The sequence below is a fragment of the Euprymna scolopes genome, chromosome 39 (genome assembly GCF_053919585.1).
Source record: "Euprymna scolopes isolate OS-2025 chromosome 39, ASM5391958v1, whole genome shotgun sequence".
In the NCBI taxonomy this organism is placed as follows: Eukaryota; Metazoa; Mollusca; class Cephalopoda; order Sepiida; family Sepiolidae; genus Euprymna; species Euprymna scolopes.
This window is the reverse complement of record NC_136520.1, coordinates 40,544,050-40,568,470: the sequence shown is the minus strand read 5'-3', so window position 1 is coordinate 40,568,470 and position 24,421 is coordinate 40,544,050. Positions and strand designations below refer to the sequence as shown.

Below are 24,421 nucleotides of genomic sequence, written 5' to 3'. Positions count from 1 at the left end.
GGTCGGGTTCGAATCTCTCGATCGGTAGTAATCGTGTGACCCTGCACTGATGATTCCTAAAAGGATGAAACACTAATGTCTTCATGTATTCAACAATTATTATTGTAACATATATATATATATATATATATATATATATATATATATATATATATACATATATACATATATATATATATGTCAGGTCATCTCATATGCTACTGGTACCATGTAACCCAGTACTACCTGCATCATGGTCGTGTCACCGGCGACTAAACTGGTTCCCCCACCAGACTTGTTTGGTAAGGAGGGTAGCTAGTCTCCCTAAAGGATTAAAAACAAGACCTTCCAAACGGCGAATGAACCCTTTTTCAGGGTCACCGGCCAACTAGCACTGTGTGTTTGTGTGTATGTATGTGTGTGTTGGGGTGGAGAGAGTTCCCGTAAGCCGTGGTGAAGACAACCTTTCTTGGAGAAGAAAATCTCTAGTTTAAAAAAAAACATAAAACGGGAGACCAGTACCCGCATTAAGCTGGTCTGCAGTTTAACTTGTTGCTGACTATCTTGCTCTTGCTTGTTGCTGATTTCAACATTTTGAACTGAGAGAGATAGAGAGAGACTTAGCTGTCGTACAAAGCTAAGACTCTGTAACATCATCTATGTGTAGATACTCCTTCAGGCATTTGTCTATAAAAATGGACCTGTGGCGATGGAAAAGTTGTGACGTGTGGAGGCTTGAAATGCTGAAAACATGTAATAATTGATCTAAATGACCGTCTTCAGTGTCATGCCTGCTTGAGCCTGTGAATTCACCGGTAGGACTAAAAAAAATACAGAAAAAAAGTCATTTTTGGGCTCATGGATTTAAGTTTCTAAGGGAGTGGCACTCGTCTGACAAGACGTTGCAATCATGAATCATCATGTGTGTGTGTATATATATATATATATATATATATATATAAACGTTGTTAAAGACGGCGAAGAGCTTCCGTTTGGTTGGACCTTTTTTATTTTTCTAATGATCTTTTTGAACAGAAAAAAAAATTGATATAAGTTCGGTTTGTGGTTCGAAGTTGGCCGCGGTGTTGCTTTAGCGCCTTTCGCGGAAGACATACTTCAGGAGGGCTGTGTGAGTATTAATGCGAGTAAGGGTGTCAGGTTTTTATACGTAGTAGCAGCGGGAATGCGTACAAGTGCTGAGTGCCCAGTGTGGGAGAGAGGGATGGTGTGCCCAGTTCTGCATTCAGAACTGGGTCAGATACGGGGCGGTTCAGGCGAGTACCTTCACCTAATTCAAATATAGGATTCTCCATTTTTAACGATTACATGTTGGAAAAAATCAAACAATTATTTCCGAATATGGAATAGTTTTTATATGGAGAATCCTATATTTGGATTAGCTGAGGGTACTCGCTTTAAAGAATATAAAAAGTAAGCTAAAATTTTGCGAATATCAATCAACAGCAATGTGTAGTATTTAGCGGAGAAAGTAATGCCTAGAATTTAATGAAAATAATTGATCTTACGTCTAAAATGATCTGTGATCAAATCAAAGACATTAATGTTTTTCTACTAATTTGTGATATCTATCTATCTATCTATCTATCTATCTATCAATCTATTTATCCATCTATCTATCTACCTACCTACCTATCTATCTATCTATCTATCTATCTACCTTACATATATCTCAAATTATATCGGAAAATTGTATAAAACCATTTTTTCATTCTTATAGCTAATTTCTCCTCTGGAAAAATCCTAATTTAAAAAATGGCAACTAAATTGGTTCATAGCCAATCTGTTCTTTAAAAAAGGCCAAATTCGCAAAATTTTAGCTTAAAAACAGTCTCTGAAGTAACTAAAAATTTGGAAATTTATTTTCATTAATAATTAATTTTCTGCGCTATCGTTTTCCTATCTTTTGGATGTATTACGCCTTTCGACATGACGATATCATTTGTTATAATTGAAATTGAATATTTTGACTTTTGGATTTCGCTAGTATAACAAAGAAGGGCCTACTAGATTAACTTAATATTCTAGTTAATAATCGTTCTTTTCATGGCAAGTGCTCGTCTGAGCTCCAATACTATGGTTCCCCCCACCCGGCCTGACTTTCACGAAAAACAGTCGTTTTCTGAAACCACTATCAATAATTTCCCGCACTCTTTATCTGTGCCTAAACCTAAACGTAAATTCCATGAACAAAACTTCTTTCTTAGAACTGCACGCCTGTGGAACCCTGTTTCGTTTTCCTGCTTTTTAACTGACTACAATGTGGTTGTCTTCAAGTCCAACGTGAATAAATTCTTGACGAATCATCTTAAGTAATCCAATTTACCAAATTTCCGCTACTAAAGATGACTACGACATTTTCCCCTTGACCAGTGTATACTCATTAATCCTTATCCTCGATTTGCCTCCGGGCCTTGATAAGTGGTGATTCCTTTATTAAAAAAAACATTAAACATAAGAATAATAGTTCGAAAAATGCAATAAAGAGGAATTTGATCCATTACACAGGAAACGTGTTAATCTAAAAATCTGCAATGATTTTTTTTTATTGGCTCTGAAGTTATAATGCAATATAAATCCTTGTGTACAACAAACAGCAGCTGTCGAAAGTCCTCCGAACCATCCACGAGGGCCGGATGTGACATATGGTCGAGCTTAATATGGGATTAGCCTTGAATAATACCAAAGCTACCAAAGCAGGTATCCAGTACCCATAAATTTACCTGAATCAGACCCGTCATCCGACGATATGGGAAACGGGGGGAAAACAACTCAAGGTAGTGTTAATGCATGGGATTATGCCCTACTGAACACTGAACAGTGTTACAACATTAAGCTGAATGAAAGAAATCAAAGTAATTCTAATAAGAAATCTCGGTAGGTTTAAATAATAGTTGATTCCATCTTAGCAGAAGGAGAGGTAAGCCTGCTATTGTTGCTTGGACCACTTGCATTGGTAATGGTGTGAGGAGGAAAGTGAATACGTACTCTTCCGGCTGAGATGTTTTGGAAGCATTTTGAATAATTAGAAATGTTAGATTGAATGAAATTTTCTGTAAATTCTAGAAAAAAATCACTTTCAGTGTGTGTATTTGTGAATGTGTGTATGTGTGCATGTGTGTATGTGTGTGTGCATGTGTGTATGTGTGTATGTGTGTGCATGTGTGTATGTGTGTGTGCATGTGTGCATGTGTGCATGTGTGTATGTGTGTGTGCATGTGTGCATGTGTGTATGTGTGTATGTGTGTGTGCATGTGTGTATGTGTGTGTGCATGTGTGTATGTGTGCATGTGTGTATGTGTGTGTGCATGTGTGTATGTGTGCATGTGTGTATGTATGTATGTGCATGTGTGTATGTGTGTGTGCATGTGTGTATGTGTGTGTGCATGTGTGTATGTGTGTATGTGTGTGTGTGTGCATGTGTGTATGTGTGCATGTGTGTATGTGTGCATGTGTGTGTGTAAAATGTTTCACTATTTCCCCATTTTTACCATTCAATTTTCCAAGTTATTCCAAAATTAAGCCAGACACCAAAACGATAATGCAATTTCAAACTTTAAAATGCCAGACCAACGAAAATGCTATTTCAAACCTAAGCATGGCAAACTGAAGAAAATAATATTTCGAACCTGAGCCTAACAGAGTGGCAAAATATTATTTGAAACGTAGGCATGACAGAGTGGCCATAATACTATTTCAAACTTAAACCTAACAGAGTGACAAAAATGCTATTTCAAACTTAAGCTTGACGGTCCGACTAAAAGGCTATTTCTAAACTTGAGCCTCACAGAGTGTTGAAAATACTATTACAGGCTTAAACATGACAAATCGACGAAAATACTGTTTCAAACTTAATTCTGATAGACTAGCAAAAACGCTACTTCAAACTTAAGCCTGACAGAATGGCAAAAATGCTATTTTCAAACTTATGCATTGCAGAGTTCCAAAAATATAGTCAAACATAAACCTGGCGACTAAAATGACATTTCCAACGTAAGCATAACTGGCCTACTGACGAAAAGATGGAAATTATATTTCAAACTAAATCGTGACAAACCATAATAAATTCCAAAATAACCTTCTCATAAAAATCTCACAAAAATGTTATTCCAAGCTGTAGCATGACAGACCAAATGACCGATAAATCAACTGACAAAAATAGATATACTCTAATAGGACGTATCTCAAACCTGCAAATAAATTTAACACTTTTCCAATTTTTGTTTTTATATTTTGCTGTTTTTCTAATCATTTCCCTTTCTATGATGCCAACTTCAAAGTAGAATTCTTCCGAGAGAATTTATGTTACAAAAAATCATTTTTTTCAACCGATCCATTTTGAAAAACTTGGAAATTCAAAATCAACGATGCGATAAACTATTTTACAAAAATCTCAGTGGACTCTTTAAAATTGCTCATCAAAGAAAGATTCTCCACTTTCAAATTCTAAATCGGTAGATCAAAAATTTGAGTCATTGGTTCCAAGCGTTTTAATAATTGGATCAGGTATTTGAATCATTGTTTCAACTATTTGAATTATTGACTCATACATTGGAATCACTGGATCAAGCATTTGAATTAGTGGTTGAAGCATTTTAATCATTGAGTCCTATATTTGAACCATTGGCTGAAATGTTTGAATCATTGTCTGAATACATTTGAGTTATTGGTTCAAACATTTGAATCATTGGCTTAAATACATTTGAATCATTGGAGATAATTTTGATGTTATACAAAACCAAAAAAAAAACGAAACATTTTGAACAGACGGTCAATTCCAATAACGAAATGGGTGCCTAGATGTTTCTTCTGCGTTATAATAGTGAAATCCTATGGTAGAAGAATGGAGTTTTTATTCAAAAACAATAACTTAATTTTTTATGTTAATTTATAATATAAATCTCACCTGTTTGTTTAAATGTATGTATGTATGTATGTATGTATGTTTGTATGTATGTATGTATGTTTGTATGTTTGTATATTTGTATGTATGCCTAAAACTTTCGACAGAGGCGACGGATTTCCACAAGATCAGTATCGTTTGGAAGCTCGACCCTTCAGACCACAAATACAGAAAGATTGGCTAAAATCACTCATTCCTTCACTCTCAATTGGGCAGCTTCCTAAAGGGAGAGGTCGCTTTTTTCGCCGATATTTTAGAAAGTAATCCCTCTTTTCGATTGTCTAGTCTTAAGATTAACCTACGTAACTTCCGGTTTGGCGATGGGCGCAACAACAAAGACGTCACGTTTTTTTTTTCACGTTCTTTTCCTCCTTCACGGTACAGGTTCGAGCCGGCCTGCCTATCCCCCTTTTCCTTCCTTAACCCACACCCCCAAACACCCGGGTAACGCCGGACACCCAAGCTAGGTTTAACTAAAAGCAATGTAATCTATTTAATTGTCATGTCGCAATTTGTTAAAAATCTATATATTAATACGATAATGTGTTATTTTGTGTGTCACGCTTACATCTTTTTTCTTCCGAGTGACTGTCGTTTCATTGTTATGACCTTCCATTTCTTGTAATAAATAATTTTACCAAGAAATCTTCATAAGTTTTGGTTTCGGTTTTGATTCAAGTTGATGCACACAAGTCATGTGGATATATTTTTTCATTTTTGAAATCACAACTTTATAATATATAAGCTCGATAGAAAATTGACTGTATAATAATATATACGATATCTGCATAAATTAAATATATTTAAGCGTATTTTGCGACTACGTTACACCGGGCGTCCCTGCTAGCTTAGATAAATACTTTTGCAGTTTTAACAAAATAGTTACAATAATATCAGGGCGTGTCCATTTACGCTGAACATCCACGGAATGCCAGCTTCAATATAGTACATATTAGCCTGGGTGCCCGGCATTGCCCGGGTGTTTGGAGATGCGTGTTGAGCCAAAAGAAAAGTGGTAGCAGGCAGGCAGGATTGAACCTGTGACGCGAAGGCGGAAAAGAAAGTGAAAGAAAACCTGACGTCTTATCCCTACTCCATGACGTGACCGGAAGTTCGGAATGTTGAAATTAGTAAAGTCATTACAACCGATACGATGATTTGCAAAAATGGCGACGCAAAAAAAAAAAAAAAAAAAAAAAAAAAACTCCTTATAGAAAAGTTCCCAGTTGAGGGTGAAGGAATTAATGTTTTTAGCCAATTTTTCGATATTTTGTTGTCCGAAGAGTCGAGCTTAAAAACGATACGGATTTCGTGAAAATCCGTCGCCTCTGTCGAAAGTTTTTGTGAGACATACATACATACATACACACATACTACTAATTGTTTCGTATTTACAGTGCTCCCCCACCAACCTCATCATAGTTATCAGGTCAATCCTCAGCAACACCTAAACCATGTCCATGAGCCCGAAAATGACTTTTCGGACCAGCATTAGACTTGCACAGTCTACAATACATATGGCAGATAAAGTTGTGCGTTAAAACTTGTTTCACTTCTGGCTCTGTTTTTTTTTTTTTTTTTTTGCTCACTTTGTTCGTGGCATGTTTTTTTTGTGGTTTATGTAAGCTATATACATACATACATACATTTAAACAGACAGGTGAGATTTATATTATAGACTAGTGGGGGTACCCGGCGTTGCCCGGGTGTTTCGAGATGCGTGTGCTCGGGCGGGGGAGTGTTAACATAAAAATAAGCGAAGTAAATATTTTTAAAAAAACTAACGTAAGGCAAACGAACGATGTAAAAATGGGAAAACAAAAAAAGAAAACGCGAAACAGAAAAACGAACGTTAAAACTTCGTTAAAAAATCTGAAAAATACCCCCCCAAAAAAAAAAACACGTGAAAAATGGCTTAAATACCCCTGTTTCAATATTAAAATTTTAAAAATCGAAAAAAAAAAGATATCTCACACCAAGATTCGAACCGGGGAGGGGGGGGGATAATCAAAACATAAGAATAAGCGAAGTAAATATCTTTTTTAAAAGTAAATGTTAACACTTTAAAAAATCGAAAAAAAATAAATAAATAAATTAAGGCAAACGAACAATGTTAAATGTAAAAATCGGAAAAACAAAAAAAAAGAAAACGCGAATGTGATGGAAAAAAAAGAAAAACGAACGTAAAAACTTCATTAAAAAAGCTGAGCGAGGGGGATACCCCTCGTTGCCCGGGTGTTTTTGTGTGTGTGTGGACGGCCGGGGTGGGGGTGTTAATGAAAACCTAAGAATAAGCGAAGTAAAAAAAAAAAAACAGAAAAACGAACGTTAAAAAATCTGAAAAACACGTGAAAAATGGCTTAAATAATCCTGATTCAACATTAAAATTAAAAAAATCGAAAAAAAAAAGACATCTCATACCACAATTCGAACCCAAAACCTTTAGATAATGACCCAGCGTTCTAACCAACTAACCTAAGACGATGTCCATGAAATTAGGTCATTTTTTTTTATCTTTAAACTAAATTAGGTTACGACCTCGTATGACGCATGCGTAGAAGCGACATTGTCATGAGAGGACGGTTTTTGCTGACCCCCCCGTAGAAAACTGATCATTTTAGGGTGAAGAAATTAACGCTTTTGGCCAATTTTTCGATATTTGTCGGGCGAAGGATCGAGCTTTAAAATGATACCGATCTGGCGAAAATCCCCGGTCAAAAGTTTTTAGCAGACATACAAACACACACACGTACATACATACATACATACATACATACATACATTTTCGCTTTTATATATATAGACTAGCAGGGCTACCCGGCGTTGCTCGGGACCGTATAAACAATGAAAAAACAAAAGCAGATATTGAACATATGTTTGATTCTTAGGGGAGAGGAATCTTTCATCTCTATGTATTATTTGTTTTATCTACCCTAGGACTGATATTGTTCATGTTTTATCCCTAGCATAGGTAATTTACAGCATGTATATGAAATTGTTTTACCTTAGGGAGAAGAGAACAGGTAATATACAACATAATGTGTCTATATTACATCCCTGGCAACGCCTAGAAACCAGCTAGAACATGTATTTCAGTCAATCTTTATTATATCCTGGGCTATGCCGGGAAACCAGCTAATCTCTTTTTAGTGACTTGACCACCAAAATACCTCCCTAAGTGTGTCCTTTCTTTTGAACTTATTAGATATAGGTATCTAGAAATGTGTGTGAAATTTGTTGAATGCATTGTTCACTATGATTTTCTTATTGTTCTACACAATATCAACTGTAGCGAAATAACACAGTAAACTTAGTGTAGTGTTAGAATAAAGAGCAAAGGAAAAAATTAGAATCATATTTTGTAATTGCAAATCTAAATTTGCTAGCATGTACCAGTATTTGCCAGGTTGTGGAAATTTGGAACTTATAACATATGTAGTGGCCTTTTCCTAGATACCTATTGCTAAAAATTATACTTTCATTTTGTTAGAAAAATCTCTCTTCAGATGCCCTGCATCATTCAAAATAAAAACAAATATTTTTATAATTGTTTCAGTATATTGCTACACAATGTGAAAGTTTTTAACGTTTGTAAAAAAAATCATGAATGTGCTTATATTGCAAAAAAGAAAATATCAGTGCACAGTATTGAAAGTGTTTGAGATTCAAAAGTCTGTAACATTTCTACTAACTTCATAAGATGTCATGTGAGAAACTGAATTGAATATCAAGACATTATCTGAAGCGTTTTTATTTTGGTGTAACATATGTGTTTACAGTGAACCTTAACTTTTAATAAACAGATTGGTATGCAATGACATAGGCTAAGAATCTTTAAAATATATATAAATTGGAAAAATGTGTGAACAAATGAAAAAAAAATGATCCGCTCCACTTGATGACATCAAGCACAGTAATATTTTAGTGAAGAAAATATGAAATTGATGTTCAGTGATTAGTTTGGATGAATGAGAAAATGTAATTGTTTGATGCATAAAAATAACTCAGTTGCTGTATTTGATATTAAGCAGCAAAATATAGTGATTTGAATATTTGGGAAAACATCAAACCAGATTATGTAAAAAGAAAAAAAAAAGATGAAATTAGAAAATATATATTTTATGTTTATGAGTTCTGCCAATCAAAATTTTGTGGCAGAAATTGGGTGATTACCATGCAATTTTATTTTGGTAAAATTCTTAAATTATTAGAATGTTTATTATAATTTCTAATTAGTGACTTGTTATAATCAAAATCCGCCCTAAAGAGTGTCCTTTCTTTTATTAGGTATCAGAGTAGGTATCAAGATTTCTACTTCTATACAAATGTGATATTTCAGATCTGTACATAAAAAATTTGTTGAATATATAGGTTGAGAATTGTTCTGTGTCGCTCTCTCTCACACACACACGCATTCTCACTTTTATAGATATAATAGATAGATTACTCTAGATATATTTCCATATGTCTGAATACCCTATATACAAATTTTCAAATCTGTAGATAAAAAAATTTGTTGAGTATATAGGTTGAAAATTGTTCTCTCTCTCTCTCTCACACACACATTCTCAATTTTAGAGATATAATAGATAGATTATGCTAGGTATATTTCCATATGTCTGAATACCCTATATACAAATTTTCTAATCTGTAGATCAAATATTTGTTGAATATATAGGTTGAAAATTGTTCTTACTCTCTCTCTCTCTCTCTCTGGCTACCTCACACACACATTCTAACTTTTATAGATATAATAGATAGATTATGCTAGATATATTTCCATATGTGTGAATACCCTATATACAAATTTTCTAATTTGTAGATAAAAAATTTGTAGAGTGCATAGGTTGAGAATTGTTCTCTCTATCTCTCACACACACATTCTAACTTTTAAAGATATAATAGATTATGCTAGATATATTTCGATATTTCTGAATACCCTATATATAAAAATTTGTTGAATGTATAGGTTGAGAACTGTTCTCTCTCTCTCTCTCTCTCTCTCTCTCGCTCACACACACACACATTCTCACTTTTATAGATATAATAGAAAGATTATCCTAGATATATTTCTATTTGTATGAATACTCTATATACAAATTTTAAAATCTGTAGATAAAGAATTTGTTGAGTATATGGGTTGAGAATTGTTCTCTCTCTCTCTCTCTCTCTCACACACACACACACATTCTCACTTTTATAGATATAATAGATTATGCTAGATATATTTCCATATGTCTGAATACCCTATATACAAATTTTCAAATCTGTAGATAAAAAATTTGTTGAGTATATAGGTTGAGAATTGTTCTCTCTCTCTCTATCACACACATTCTCACTTTTATAGATATAATAGACAGATTATGCCAGATATATTGAAATATGTCTGAATGCCCAATATACAAATTTTGAAATCTGTAGATAAAAAATTTGTTGTATACATAGGTTGACAATTGTCCTCTCTCTCACACACACACACATTCTCACTTTTATACATATAATAGATAGATTATGCTAGATATATTTCTATATGTCTGAACACCCTATATACAAATGTTCAAATCTGTGGATAAAAAATTTGTTGAATGTATAGGTTGAGAATTTTTATCTCTCTCTTTTTCTCTCTCTCTCTCTCTCGCTATCTCACACACACGAATTCTCACTTTTATAGATAAAATAGATAGATTATGCTAGATATATTTCCATATGTCTGAATACCCTATATACAAAGTTTCAAATCTGTAGATAAAAAATTTGTTGAATATATAGGTTTAGAATTGTTCTCTCTCTCTCTCTCACACACACATTCTAACTTTTGTAGTTATAATAGATAGATTATGCTAGATATATTTCCATATGTCTGAATACCCTATATACAAATTTTCTAAACTGTAGGTAAAAAATTTGTTGAGTATGTAGGTTAAGAATTGTTCTCTCTCTCTCTCACACACACACACACACACACAAGTTCTCACTTTTATAGATATAATAGATAGATTATGCTAGATATATTTCTATATGTCTGCCTACCCTATATACAAATTTCCAAATCTGTGCCCAAAAATGTGTGGAATATATAGGTTGAGAATTGTTCTCTCTCTCTCTCTCTCTCACACATATTCTCACTTTTATAGGTTATATAGGTTGAGAATTTTTTGCTCTTTCCATCACTCACATTCACACTTTTATAGATATAATACATAGATTATGCCAGATATATTTACATATGTCTGAATACCCAATATACACATTTTCAAATCTGTAGATAAAAAATTAGTTGAATATATAGGTTGAGAATTGTTCTCTCTCTCTCTCTTTCTCTCTCTCTCACACACACATTCTCACTTTTATAGATATAATAGATAGATTATGCTAGATATATTTCCATACGTCTGAATACCCTATATCCAAATTTTCTAATATGTAGATAAAAAATTTGTTGAATATATAGGGTGAGAATTTTCCTTCCTCTCTTTCTCTCTCTCTCTTTCTCACACACACACAAGCTGAAAATTGTTCTCTCTCTCTCTCTGACTCTCTCTCTCTCTCACACACACAAACATGGTCATTTTATAGATATAATAGATAGGTTATGCTAGATATATTTCTATATGTCTGAATACCCTATATACAAATTTTTAAATCTGTAGATAAAAAATTTGTTGAGTATATAGGTTGAGAATTGTTCTTTCTCTCTCTCTCACACACACATTCTCACTTTTATAGATATAATAGATTATGCTAGATATATTTCCAAATGTCTGAATACCCTATATACAAATTTTCAAATCTGTAAAGATAGAATTTGTTGAATATATAGGTTGAGAATTGTTCTCTCTCTCTCTCTTTCACACACATTCTCACTTTTATAGATATAATAGATAGATTATGCTAGATATATTTCCTTATGTCTGAATACCCTATATACAAATTATCAAATCTGTAGATACAAAATTTGTTGAGTATATAGGTTGAGAATTGTTCTCTCTCTCTCTCACTCACTCACTCACTCACTCACTCACACACACACACACACATTCTACCTTTTATAGATATAATAGATTATGCTAGATATATTTCCATATGTCTGAATACCCTGTATACAAATTTTCAGATCTGTACATAAAAATTAGTTGAATATATAGGTTGAGAATTGTTCTCTCTCTCTCTCTTCTCTCTCTCTCTTTCACACACATTCTCACTTTTCTAGATATAATAGATAGATTATGCTAGATATATTTCCATATGTCTGAATACCCTATATACAAATTTTCTAATCGGTAGATAAAAAATTTGTTGAATATATAGGGTGAGAATTGTACTTACTCTCTCTCTCTCTCTCTCTCTCTCTCTCACGCACACATTCTCACTTTTATGGATATAATAGATAGATTATGCTGGATATATTTCCATATGTCTGAATACCCTATATACAAATGGTCAAATCTGTAGATAACAAATTTATTGAATAGATAGGTTGAGAATTGTTCTCTCTCTCTCTCTCGCAACCTTACACACACAACCACACGCAAACATTCTGACTTTTATAGATATAATAGATCGATTATGCTAGATATATTTCCATATGTCTGAATACCCAATATACAAATTTTCAAATCTGTAGGTAAAAAATTTGTTGAATATATAGGTTGAGAATTGTTCTCTCTCTCTCACACACTCACATTCTCACTTTTATAGATATAATGTATAGATTATGCTAGATATATTTCTATATGTCTGAATACCCTATATACAAAGTTTAAAATCCGTAGATAAAAATACGTTGAGTATATAGGTTGAGAATTGTTCTCTCTCTCTCTCTTACGCACACACACACACACACACACATTTTCACTTTTATAGATATAATAGATAGATTATGCTAGATATATTTCCATATGTCTGAATACCCTATATACAAATTTTCAAATCTGTAGATAAAAAATGTATTGAATATATAGGTTGAGAATTGTTGTCTCTCTCTCTCTCTCTCTCTCTCTCTCTCTCTCTCTCTCTCTCTCTCTCTCTGGCTACCTCACACACACACATTTTCACTTTTATAGATATAATAGATAGATTATGCTAGATATATTTCCATATGTCTGAATACCCTATATACAAACTTTCAAATCTGTAGATAAAAAATTTGTTGAGTATATAGGTTGAGAATTGTTCTCTCTCTCTCACACGAAACTGTGCGCTCGGCTTCTTCCCCCCCTTCCCACCCCAAATGCTTGGGAAACTGTGCACTGTTTTTGTTGGTTTTCAAGCTGCCTCTTCCCCCCCCCACACACACACACAGTTTAACAGTAGTAGGAGGTCAAGAGAAAGAGGGTGAGAGAGAGAGAAGAGTAAGTTGGTGAGAGAGAGAGAAAAGAGAAAGAGGGTGTTGGTTTTATATTTTTATTATCGTCTAATATTTTGAAAGCTGAATTTCTAATAAAATGTGCATCTATAGGAGATAATGCCTGGGAATGTGTTCCCCCCCCCCACAGTTTAACAGTGGTGTGACGTCAAGAGAAAGAGGGTGAGAGAGAGGGAAGAGTAAGTGGGTGAGAGAGAGAAAAAAAAGAAAGACGGTGTTGGTTTTGTGAAAAAAGTTGTTATTTACAATTGTTCGCATTCTTGGCCTTTTGGTCAAGATCAAAGTGTAGTATCTGTTCTTCAGATGCTGCACTTCTATTTCTTGTTCTCTTTCGGTGGAGGAGAAATCCTCCACGACTGAGACAATTTTTATTTTTGTACCTTTTCTCCACGTTAAAAAACGACCCTGGTGTCTAACTCTGTCCCGTGGGGAGGCATAGTAAATAGGTACAATTGTTCGCCATTAGTGGATGTTGACGTCACGTCACGTGACATGACTAAGCGTTTTTTTTTTTTAGTATGAATAACATTTTTTGTTATAATTATAAAGTCTACACTTAATTTTATAGAAAATGCTGTATATATAATAGAAAAAAAAAATTACTGGTTTTGTTGGATTCAAGTGGATCCCCCCCCCTCCAGTTTAAGAGATAGCAGGTCACGTGGTAATATACAAAATGGCTAGCGTAAATATAAAGATCGGTTTTTTTATCGACGAATATTTTGAAAGCTGAATTTTTTTTTATTCCTGTACATTTTTTCCTGATATTTTTCGTTAAAACTCTTGTATAAATACTATTTTTAACCAGTTAAATACGTTGGAGACATTGTCATGGAGTTTAATAATCTCTAGAACAAAGCAGAAGAGAAATTACAAAAGTATCGGTAAAACAAAGTGTTTGTTTACATTTGTTCGCCATTACTGGATGTTGACGTCACGTCACGTGACATGACTAAGCGTTTTTGGATTATGTAATATTAACATTAAAATGACAGGTTTTTTGGGGGGCCCCCCTAGGAGAGAAATGATCAGTTCACCCCCTTTTAATGGTCCGTTTGGTGTGGAATTTCGATATTTGTCATGCGGGTGATCAAGGTTCAATATGATACATAATTTGTCAACTTTGGTTGTGTCTGTCAAAAGTTTGAGCTGACGTCACGTCACGTGACACGTATTGAATAACGTTAAAATGACAGGTTTTTTGGGGGGCCCCCCTAGGAGAAAAACGATCAGTTGACCCCTTTCTACTGGTCCGTTTGACGTGAAATTTCGATATTTGTCATCCGGGTGATCAAGGTGCAATATGATACCAAATTTGTCAACTCTGGTTCCGTCTTTCAAAAGTTTTAGCGTTACAAACAAACATACATACATACATACATACACACCGATTTTTGCCTTTTATATATATAGACTAGCAGGGCTACCCGGCGTTGCTCGGGACCGTATAAACAATGAAAAAACAAAAGCAGATATTGAATATATGTTTTATTCTTAGGGGAGAGGAATCTTTCATCTCTATGTATTATTTGTTTTATCTACCCTAGGACTGGTATTGTTCATGTTTTATCCCTAGCGTAGGTAATTTACAGCATGTATATGAAATTGTTTTACCTTAGGGAGAAGAGAACAGGTAATATACAACATAATGTGTCTATATTACATCCCTGGCAACGCCTAGAAACCAGCTAGAACATGTATTTCAGTCAATCTTTATTACATCCTGGGCTATGCCGGGAAACCAGCTAATGTCTATTTAGTGACTTGACCACCAAAATACCTCCCTAAGTGTGTCCTTTCTTTTGAACTTATTAGATATAGGTATCTAGAAATGTGTATGAAATTTTGTTGAATGCATTGTTCACTATGATTTTCTTATTGTTCTACACAATATCAACTGTAGCGAAATAAAACAGTAAACTTAGTGTAGTGTTAGAATAAAGAGCAAAGGAAAAAATTAGAATCATATTCTGTAATTGCAAATCTAAATTTGCTAGCGTGTACCAGTATTTGCCAGGTTGTGGAAATTTGGAATTTATAACATATGTAGTGGCCTTTTCCTAGATACCTATTGCTAAAAATTATACTTTCATTTTGTTAGAAACATCTCTCTCCGGATGCCCTGCATCATCCAAAATAAAAACAAATATTTTTATAATTGTTTCAGTACATTGCTACACAATGTGAAATTTGTTGACGTTTGTAAAAAAAAAAATCATGAATGTGCTTATATTCCAAAAAAGAAAATATCAGTGCTCAGTATTGAAAATGTTTGAGATTCAAAAGTCTGTAACATTTCTACTAACTTCATAAGATGTCATGTGAGAAACTGAATTGAATATCAAGACATTATCTGAAGCGTTTTTATTTTGGTGTAACATATGTGTTTACAGTGAACCTTAACTTTTAATAAACAGCTTGGTATGCAATGACATAGGCTAAGAATCTTAGACAAAATATATATAAATTGGAAAAATGTGTGAACAAATGAAAAAAAAAATGATCTGCTCCACTTGATGACATCAAGCACAGTAATATTTTAGCGAAGAAACTATGAAATTGATGTTCAGTGATTAGTTTGGATGAATGAGAAAATGTAATTGTTTGATGCATAAAAAATAACTCATTTGCTGTATTTGATATTAAGCAGCAAAATATAGTGATTTGAATATTTAGGAAAACATCAAACCAGATTATGTAAAAAAAAAAAAAAAAAAAAAAAAAAGATGAAATTAGAAAATATATATTTTCTGTTTATGAGTTTTGCCAATCAAAATTTTGTGGCAGAAATTGGGTGATTACCATGTAATTTTATTTTTGTTTAAATTCTTAAATTATTTGAATGTTTATTATAATTTCTAATTAGTGACTTGTTATCATCAAAATCCGCCCCAAAGAGTGTCCTTTCTTTTATTAGGTATCAGAATAGGTATTTCTATCTATATTAGCACTTATCAAGGCTAATAGGCAACTCGAGGATGAGAGTTCAAACGCGCACAGTAGTCAAATTTGGGAAAGAGGATAGAACAACTTTCTCTTCTGCCTCTCTCTCACCCTGTTTCTCTTCTCTCTATATTAGCACTTATCAAGTCCATTGAAAACAAATCGTTGGTCAAAGAAATATAATGAAAATTCTCAGAGTGAAAAAAAAAATGGGATTTTTACAAATCTGGTTTCCAAGTAATAGGAAACATGTACAGCTTCATTTTAACGACAAAATGTAAACTGTACTAATTGTAATGAGAATGTTGAAGGAAATTGGCAAAAAATTGTTAGTCAAATGTTGATCAAATATTATAAGTTTGTGTGATATGCATGAAACGTTTAGAATATGATCTGCTCTCATGCTGAAAGCAAGTAGAGAAACATTGTGAAAAAATGATGTAAAGCTAAGCTAAGCAAACGACCAGTGAATGGAAATGTTTATTATAATGTATCAAGATGAACATATTATCATGAAAAAGCAAATCGAAATAGTGATAGTTATTTGGTGCTTATACGAAACAGGTATCAAGTATTGTCACCAGTGATTTTATTGATGTTAACAGTGCATGTCACTAAAAAATAATGATGGTAGCGAAATTAAGTTTTGTTAATTCTACCCAATATAAAATATATACGCAAAACAAAGTAAACAAAGTTACGGGTTAGTTAATGATAAGTTTAGGTTCGAGAAATAAGCAAAGGAAAAGAAAAAAAAAAGGTACATGTGTTTATATTGTGTAAAATGTTAGTCTGTAAATATTTCAAACTATCAACACTGGTATGTGTAAATCCTAGATACCTATTGTCATAAAGTACCACTTCTTGTTTGATATATCACTCTACATGTTCCCTGCAGCATCCCAGAGAGGTAAATGAGTGTCCACAAAATGAAATAAAACATAGTACTGGAAATAAAATAAAATAAGAATATGTCTGAAAAGAAATAAATGCTGTTTACTATATAAAAAGTTGTTTTCAAGTGTCAAATGGAATTGAATCTTATACAATGTTGGTGGATTATGAAATTGCATGAATGAAATAACATTGGAGAAATAAGAAAAAAGTTTATATATACAATATTTACAAATGTAAGATAAAAGGTGAAGAAGGGCCAAATCCGAGATCTATAAATCGTAAATTTTCAAAGTGAAAACAGTTATTTTTTTTTTTTTTTAGATCTGCTTTCCAAGTAATAGTAACCATGTACAGCTTCATTTTAAATGAAAACTGTACTAATGATAATGTTCATGGTGAAAGGAAATTGGAAAAAAATTAAAAATGTCAGAGGTAAAATGTTTGTGTGGTATGCATGAAACACGTGTAGAAAATGATCTCATGCTGAAAGTAAGAGAAACATAGCTAAAAAATTATGTAAACGCAATAGTAAAATCCTCATTTTTAGGAACATAGTGTGGGGTATGTTGTTTGTTTCAATTGAGAAAGGAAAGTTTAATTTTTAGAATTGGATGTTATAGATCACAAGTTTTATTACAATAAACATTGTGTTCTCTAATTATCAACCAAGTATATTTATTGATAAAAAAAGAAAAGTAATGGACATGTTTATTATAATTTATCAATATTAAATTGTTATCATGAAAAACCAATGGAAAGCGTGTTGGTTATTTCGTGTTCATAAGAAAAAACATCATGGGTTGTCACCAGTGATTTTATGTATGCTAACATTTCGCTGCAAATGTGGTAGCTAAATGTCTTTTTGGTTATTCTACACAAAATAAAATATATACACAAAACAAAGTAAAAGAAATGTCAGGGTTAGTTAATGATAAGCTTAGTACCAAGAAATAAGCACAGAATAAGGAAAAGAAAGATACATTTGTTGATATTGTGTCGATTGGTGAATTTGTTGGTTCATTTTGTTTTATGACATATCAACACTATATCAGGTTATTTCATGCCCAATCTAGTGACATTTTTTTTTTCCTAGAATATATTTGTTTATTTAATGTTGGTTTCTATTTAACTCATAATTGGGACCCTAACAGGTACTACTACTCCAGATCAGAGTGGACCTGGTAGCAATAGCAATTAAATGGTGGCTTCACACTTCACAAAGCCCCACGTTTGGATACAGTTTATGGTCATATCTAGGACCTGGTGAATTTGTAAATAATTGAAACGATCAACACTGGCGAGTTAGAATTCTACATACCTATTGTTATATAGTACCAATTTATGTTTTACATATCACTCCACAACGTTGCTGCAGAATCCAGACAGGTGAAAGAGTCTCAAGAAACTGAAAAGCTATTTAGTACTCTTAAATAAAATAACATGCATAAAGAAATCCTAATATAAGACAATAGATGAAAAAGCAATAAAAATTTTGTGTGGAATCAAGTGAAAACAGTTTCTTTGTCAAAGAAATTGCATGAAGATTCTCAGAGACTTTTCCTTCCTCGTTCCCTTCCCTTTTGGTGGAAGGAAACTTTCACAGTGGCTCAGAAGGTGGGCTGAGCACACTTCCTACAAAGGTGGGATGGGTAAATTTCTTTTTCATTTGGTTGCCTGGAGGACAGGCTTAGCCCCCCCCCAAAGAAAAGGTTGGAGCCGGGGAACTTCTCCTCCCCGAAGGGGGAGGGGGCCCGGGAAGGCTTCTCTTCCCATATTTTTTGTTTTGTGTAAGGTTGATCTCTTTCCCAAGGGAGTAAGAGGATATCCCTCTCTTAGGAGGAGAGCAAAGGCTCCCTGGGCCTCCCATCCTCCTTCTGAGAGAAGTTCCCCGGCTTCCACATTCATTGCTCAGCCCGCCGTCCAGGCAATCAGAGTCTGATTGTCTGTCGTATATAAAAAGGCGATTTTAGCTTGTCAGGCGGTATGCTCTGCGTTGACTATTTTTCTTCCACCTGTTGACCTTCCCTCCCTGCTACGCAGATTAGGGAAGGGCTGAAGGGGTGATTTGCTTTTATTTTTTACCCCTCGGTATAGGGAGGTGACTGATCATCCAACCAACTAAGGGGATGGGGCAGGAAGTCTACCCTCTCCTGCCTTAGGGAGGGAGTATTTTTTTTTTTTAAGTTTGCCCGGAGGGGAGATGGGCAACCAACTGGGGGGGGGGGAGTCAGGACCTTATTCGCACGGAGGAAATGCAGGCCTGAAGTGAAATGCAATCTGAAGGAGGTGAGTGGTATACCCTGCGTTGTAAAGTTAATTTTAAGACTCCCTCGCACATGTATGTAACACAAAGGGTTTTTCCGTGGCGCATTTCGCATTGTTTTCCTTCTGGGAAACGTTTTGTAATCCTGTTGTTTATATACTTTTCCTTCTGGGAAAAGTTTATTCTTATAATCTGTGGAACAAAGAATCAATCAGACTGTCTGTGTGTGTCGGTGTATATAAGAAGGTGATTTTAGATCCCCAGGGGCTATACCATGTGTTGACCATGTATTTTTAAATATTTTTTCTTTCTACTTCCCTTCCCTTCTGGTGGAAGGAACCTTTTGTTTTATGGTGGCTCAGAAGGTGGACTGAGCACTCTCCCCACAAAGGTGGGATGGGTAAATTTTTTATTTATTTGGTTGACTGGAGTGCAGGCTGCGCACTCCCCAAAAGGTGGGAGCCGGGGAACTTCTCCCAGAAGGGGGCTCTGGAAGGCTTCCCTCTACCCATATTTTTTTTTTTTGTTTTTGTGTAAGGTTGATCTCTTTCCGGAGGGAGTAAGCGGTACCAACAGGGGGGGGGGGAGACCAACCATACAAAAGGATATCCCTCTTTTAGGGGAAAAAGAAGGTTCCCTGGCCTCCTCTCCCGCTTCTGAGAGGAGAAGTTTCCCCGGCTCCCACTTTGGGGGTGAGGGAGTGCTTAGCCCGCCCCCAAGGCAAATAGTCTTACTGTCTGCCGTATATAAAAATACGATTTTAGCTTGTCAGGCGGTATGCCCTGCGTTGACTATTTTTCCTCCACCTGTTGACCTTCCCTCCCTGAAGGAGGGAGCCGTGCTACTCAGATTAGGGAAGGACTGAAGGGGTGATTTGCTTTTTTTTTTTTATCCCTCGCTCTAGGGAGGTGACAGTCATCCGACCAACGAAGGAGATGGGGCAGGGAGCCTTCTCTCTCCTGCCTTAGGGAGGGGGTAGTTTTCTTTTTAAGTGTACCCAGAGGGGAGTTGGGCAACTTTCCTGCACTTGGGGGGGAATCAGGACCTTATTCGCATGGAGGAAATGCAGACCTGAAGTGAATTTCGGTGTAGTGTACACCTGTGTTTATGAGACCAGCTGGCTATAGCTATTGATCTCTTTATCTTTTTAAGTTTCGCTGTGTGTTGATGCGTATAAAAAGACTCTTCTAGCTCCCAAGGGTGTATACCCTTCGTTGACAATTTATGTTTAAGAGTTTTCCTTGCTCCTTCCCTGCCCCAGAATGGTAGGGGAGCTCCTGTCTCCTGTAGGGCGGGGGGGGGGCTTTCTTTTTTGGTTATGTGGGGGAGCCTTACCTCTACTCCACTTTAGGTGGTAGTTCTTTTTTGTAAGTTTGACATACTTTCAGATATTTCTTGAGTTTTTAACATTAAATTAATCTTGTCCAATGTATTCATTGCCATGGCATGATGGATACTGTACCAGATTTTTAAACTTTAGTTTGTGGGTTCGATTCATTTTTGTCCAATCCAATCTGAAGGAGGATGGTGGTATACCTTGCTTTGTACAGTTAGATTTAAGACTCCCTCGCACATGTATGTAACGCAAAGGGTTTTTCCATGGCACATTTCGCATTCTTTTCCTTCTGGGCAAAGTTTCGTAATCATCTTTATATATTTTTCCTTCAGGGAAAAGTTTCGTAATCATGTTGTTTATATATTTTTTGCTTCAGGGAAAAGTTTCGTAATCATGTTTATATATTTATGCTTCATCTTAATGCTTCAGAATATACAATATTTTTGGTTTTTTTATCTGGTGCCAGAATGAAGAGTCCATCAGGGTGTCCAACTCTTGATAGGCCAACATATAGCTGTCCATGAGAAAATACTGGTTTTGACAGGTTGAGCCCAACAACTTTTAGTGACTGTCCTTGTGATTTGTTTATTGTCATTGCAAAACTTAGCTTGACAGGAAATTGCAGCCTTTCAAACTCAAATGGCAATTCTTGTGGTCTCATTGGGATTCTGGGAATGAAGCAGTGTACTCCTGCATACTTACCTGACATAATTGTTGCTTCCAGTACATGAGGCATCATATTCTTTATGGTGAGCCTTGTGCCATTGCAGAGTTTTGGTGGATCAAGATTGCGAAGTAACATTATTGGTGCTCCAAGTTTTAGAAACAGACTATGTGGAGGCGTTCCTGGTGGTTCAAGACTATTAAGAAACTCAGTCGGATAATTTGTTACTTCGTCCTGTGAACAGATTGTATCAACTGAATTGTATAATATGATTTCTCCAGGTAATCTATTCAACAACCTGCTATTTATTTCATTTACAGATTCATTCTTTGCTGCTAAAATTGCACGGCTACTTAGCCAATTGATATCCGTATGCAAATTATGAAGATCTGGAAAAACTCTCATTATAAATTCCTCTTCTGTTTGAATTGTTGTAAAAGGCAACTGAATCTGGTTATAGGAGTCCTTGTCCAGAAGTCCATTACCCACTTGCAAAAGTTTAATGGCAAAGTCACCAACAGCATCATCAGCATGTAAATGTACTCGCATGTTTAGTGTTAAACTCATTGTTTTAATATGATGCCATAAATAGGAGTTTTTGAGACATGCATTCATTTGATCAGCTCTGGTTCCTCGAGGAACAATTGGAAGGGTTTGTCTGAAATCACCAGCAAAAACCAAAGTCACTCCACCCATTATTTGTGTGTTATCTTTTAGGTCCTGTAGTGTAGAATCTACTGCTTCCATAGCTTTTTTGTGACTCATTGTTGCTTCATCCCAGATTATTAATTTACAGTTTTGCAGTAGTTTAGCCTTTGCTGAATCTTTTTTAATATTACACAATGGTTTTTCCTGTCTAGTAAGGTCCAATGGGAGAGAAAACATAGAGTGAGCAGTTCTACCACCATCCAAAAGTGTTGCTGCAATTCCACTGGATGCCACTGCAAGGGCAATATTGTTTGTGAGACGAACTTTTGCAAGGAGCAGATTTAACAGGAAAGTTTTGCCAGTTCCACCTGGGGCATCAATAAAGAATGTCGATCCGTGATCATGATGAACTTCTCCTCCCAGAAAGGCTTTCCTCTCCACATATTTTTTTTTGTTTTGTGTAAGCTTGATCTCTTTCCGAAGGGAGTAAGCGGAACCGACAGAGACGGGGGGGAGGAGATCAACCATACAAAAGGATATCCGTCTCTTAGTTGAAAGAGGGAAGGCTCCCTGGCCTCCCCTCCCGCTTCTGAGAGGAGAAGTTTCCCTGGCTCTCAACTTTGGGGGGGGGGAAAGAGGGCTTAGCCCGCCCTCAAGGCAAATAGGACCTTAATCGCACGGAGGAAATAGGGGTCTGAATTTGATATTAAGCAGCAAAATATTTAAAAACATAAAAATGTGAAACAACATGAATACTCTCCATTGTCACTTGAAAACATTGGTCTTGGTAGGAAGTTTATTAGATGCTGAAATAGTGGGCTTGGTATTGTGTGCTTAATATTATTTTATGCAAAATGTAAAAACACAAAAGAGCGTACAATCAATATTGAAAAAGTAACATCTGTCACAGAAAATAGTAATTTGTAAAAATCAAAACATAATATTGTTCTGTACTTAAAATGTTAAACTTACTGTTAACAATACTGTAAAATGGTGATCAGGATGAGTCCAACAACTTAGTTTTTGAGTTTTCTTATTGGTCATAGTAAAAAGAAATTGTAATCTTTCAAGTTTGTTGGTCGCATTGGGATTCTTGGAATGAATCAACAGATTTCTGCATATGAATTTTTGTTAATTCCACACAATACAAAATATATATACAAAACAAAGTAAAGCAAATTATAGGGTTAGTTAAGTCCTCTGATTAGCAACCAACTATATGTATTGCTAAAAAGAGAAAAGCACTGGAAATGTTTCTTATAATGTATCAATATTGAATTGTTCTCATGAAACACAAATCGAAATAGTGATAGTTATTTGGCGCTTATAAGAAACAGGTATCAGGGATTTTGGTGTATCAGATGTTTTTACAGTGAACTTAACTTTCAAGAAACAAATTGGTATGCAATGATATAGGCTAAGAATCTTAGGCAAAATATATTCAAATGAAAAAAAAAATGTTGAACACTTATAACATTGTATGGACTCTCAAAAACATTTGTAAAAAATGTGTAAACAAATGAAAAAAAAAAAAGAAAAAAAAAAAAGAAAGAAAATGATCCGCTCCACTTGATGACATCAAGCACAGTGATATTTTAATGAAGAAAATATGAAAATAATGATTTTCAGTTTGGATGAATATGAGAAAATGTAATTGTTTAATGCATAAAAAAGAACTCATCTGCTGCATTTGATATTAAGCAGCAAAATACAGTGATTTGAATCTTTAGGAAAACATCAAATCAGATTATGTAAAAAGTAAAAAAGATGAAATTAGAAAATATATATTTTATGTTTATGAGTTTTGCCAATCAGAATTTTGTGGCAGAAATTGGGTGATTACCACGTAATTTTATTTTGGTAAAATTCTTAAATTATTTGAATGTTTATTATAATGTCTAATTAGTGACTTGTTATCATCAAAATCCGCCCCAAAGAGTGTCCTTTCTTTTATTAGGTATCAGAATAGGTATCCAGATTTCTACTTCTTTACAAATGTGTTATTGTAGTACAGTAAATGTCAAATTGTTTTTCAAGTATTAGTTTGTAATGTTTATACTGACTTCATCAGATGTCATGTAAGGAACTGAATTCTATTTAAGACTTTATCTGAAGTGTTTTTATTTTGGTAGATCATGTGTGATTACACTGTAGTAATTGCGCTGAAAGCATGTTAACTACAAATGACAAAAGTTCAATCAATTTCTGATTCAGCTACACAATATAAACTAAAGGAAATCAAATTTGCAAAATAAAAGAAAAATGTAGTTATGGGTTAGTTTGGAGTTATAATAAAAAGGCAACAAAACCGTTAGTTTGTATTGTGTAGATTGTTCATTTCTGATAGTATTGATAGTGGTCAAAGAAAATCTTAATTTATGACAAAATACTGAACGTTTCTTGGA

The 24,421-nt window shown here is 34.6% G+C and overlaps 1 protein-coding gene, 1 long non-coding RNA gene and 1 pseudogene across 6 annotated transcripts in view; 2 read left to right on the top strand and 1 right to left on the bottom strand.

Moving 5' to 3' along the window:
• LOC145263773 (fibroblast growth factor receptor 1-like) overlaps positions 1–24,421 on the top strand; it is a 389,904-nt gene that overhangs the window by 136,370 nt on the left and 229,113 nt on the right. The window lies entirely within an intron of this gene.
• The window catches only part of LOC145263772 (uncharacterized), a 51,757-nt gene that overhangs the window by 6,883 nt on the left and 20,453 nt on the right, over positions 1–24,421 (bottom strand). The window lies entirely within an intron of this gene.
• Positions 13,517–13,650, top strand: LOC145264021 (U2 spliceosomal RNA; annotated as a pseudogene).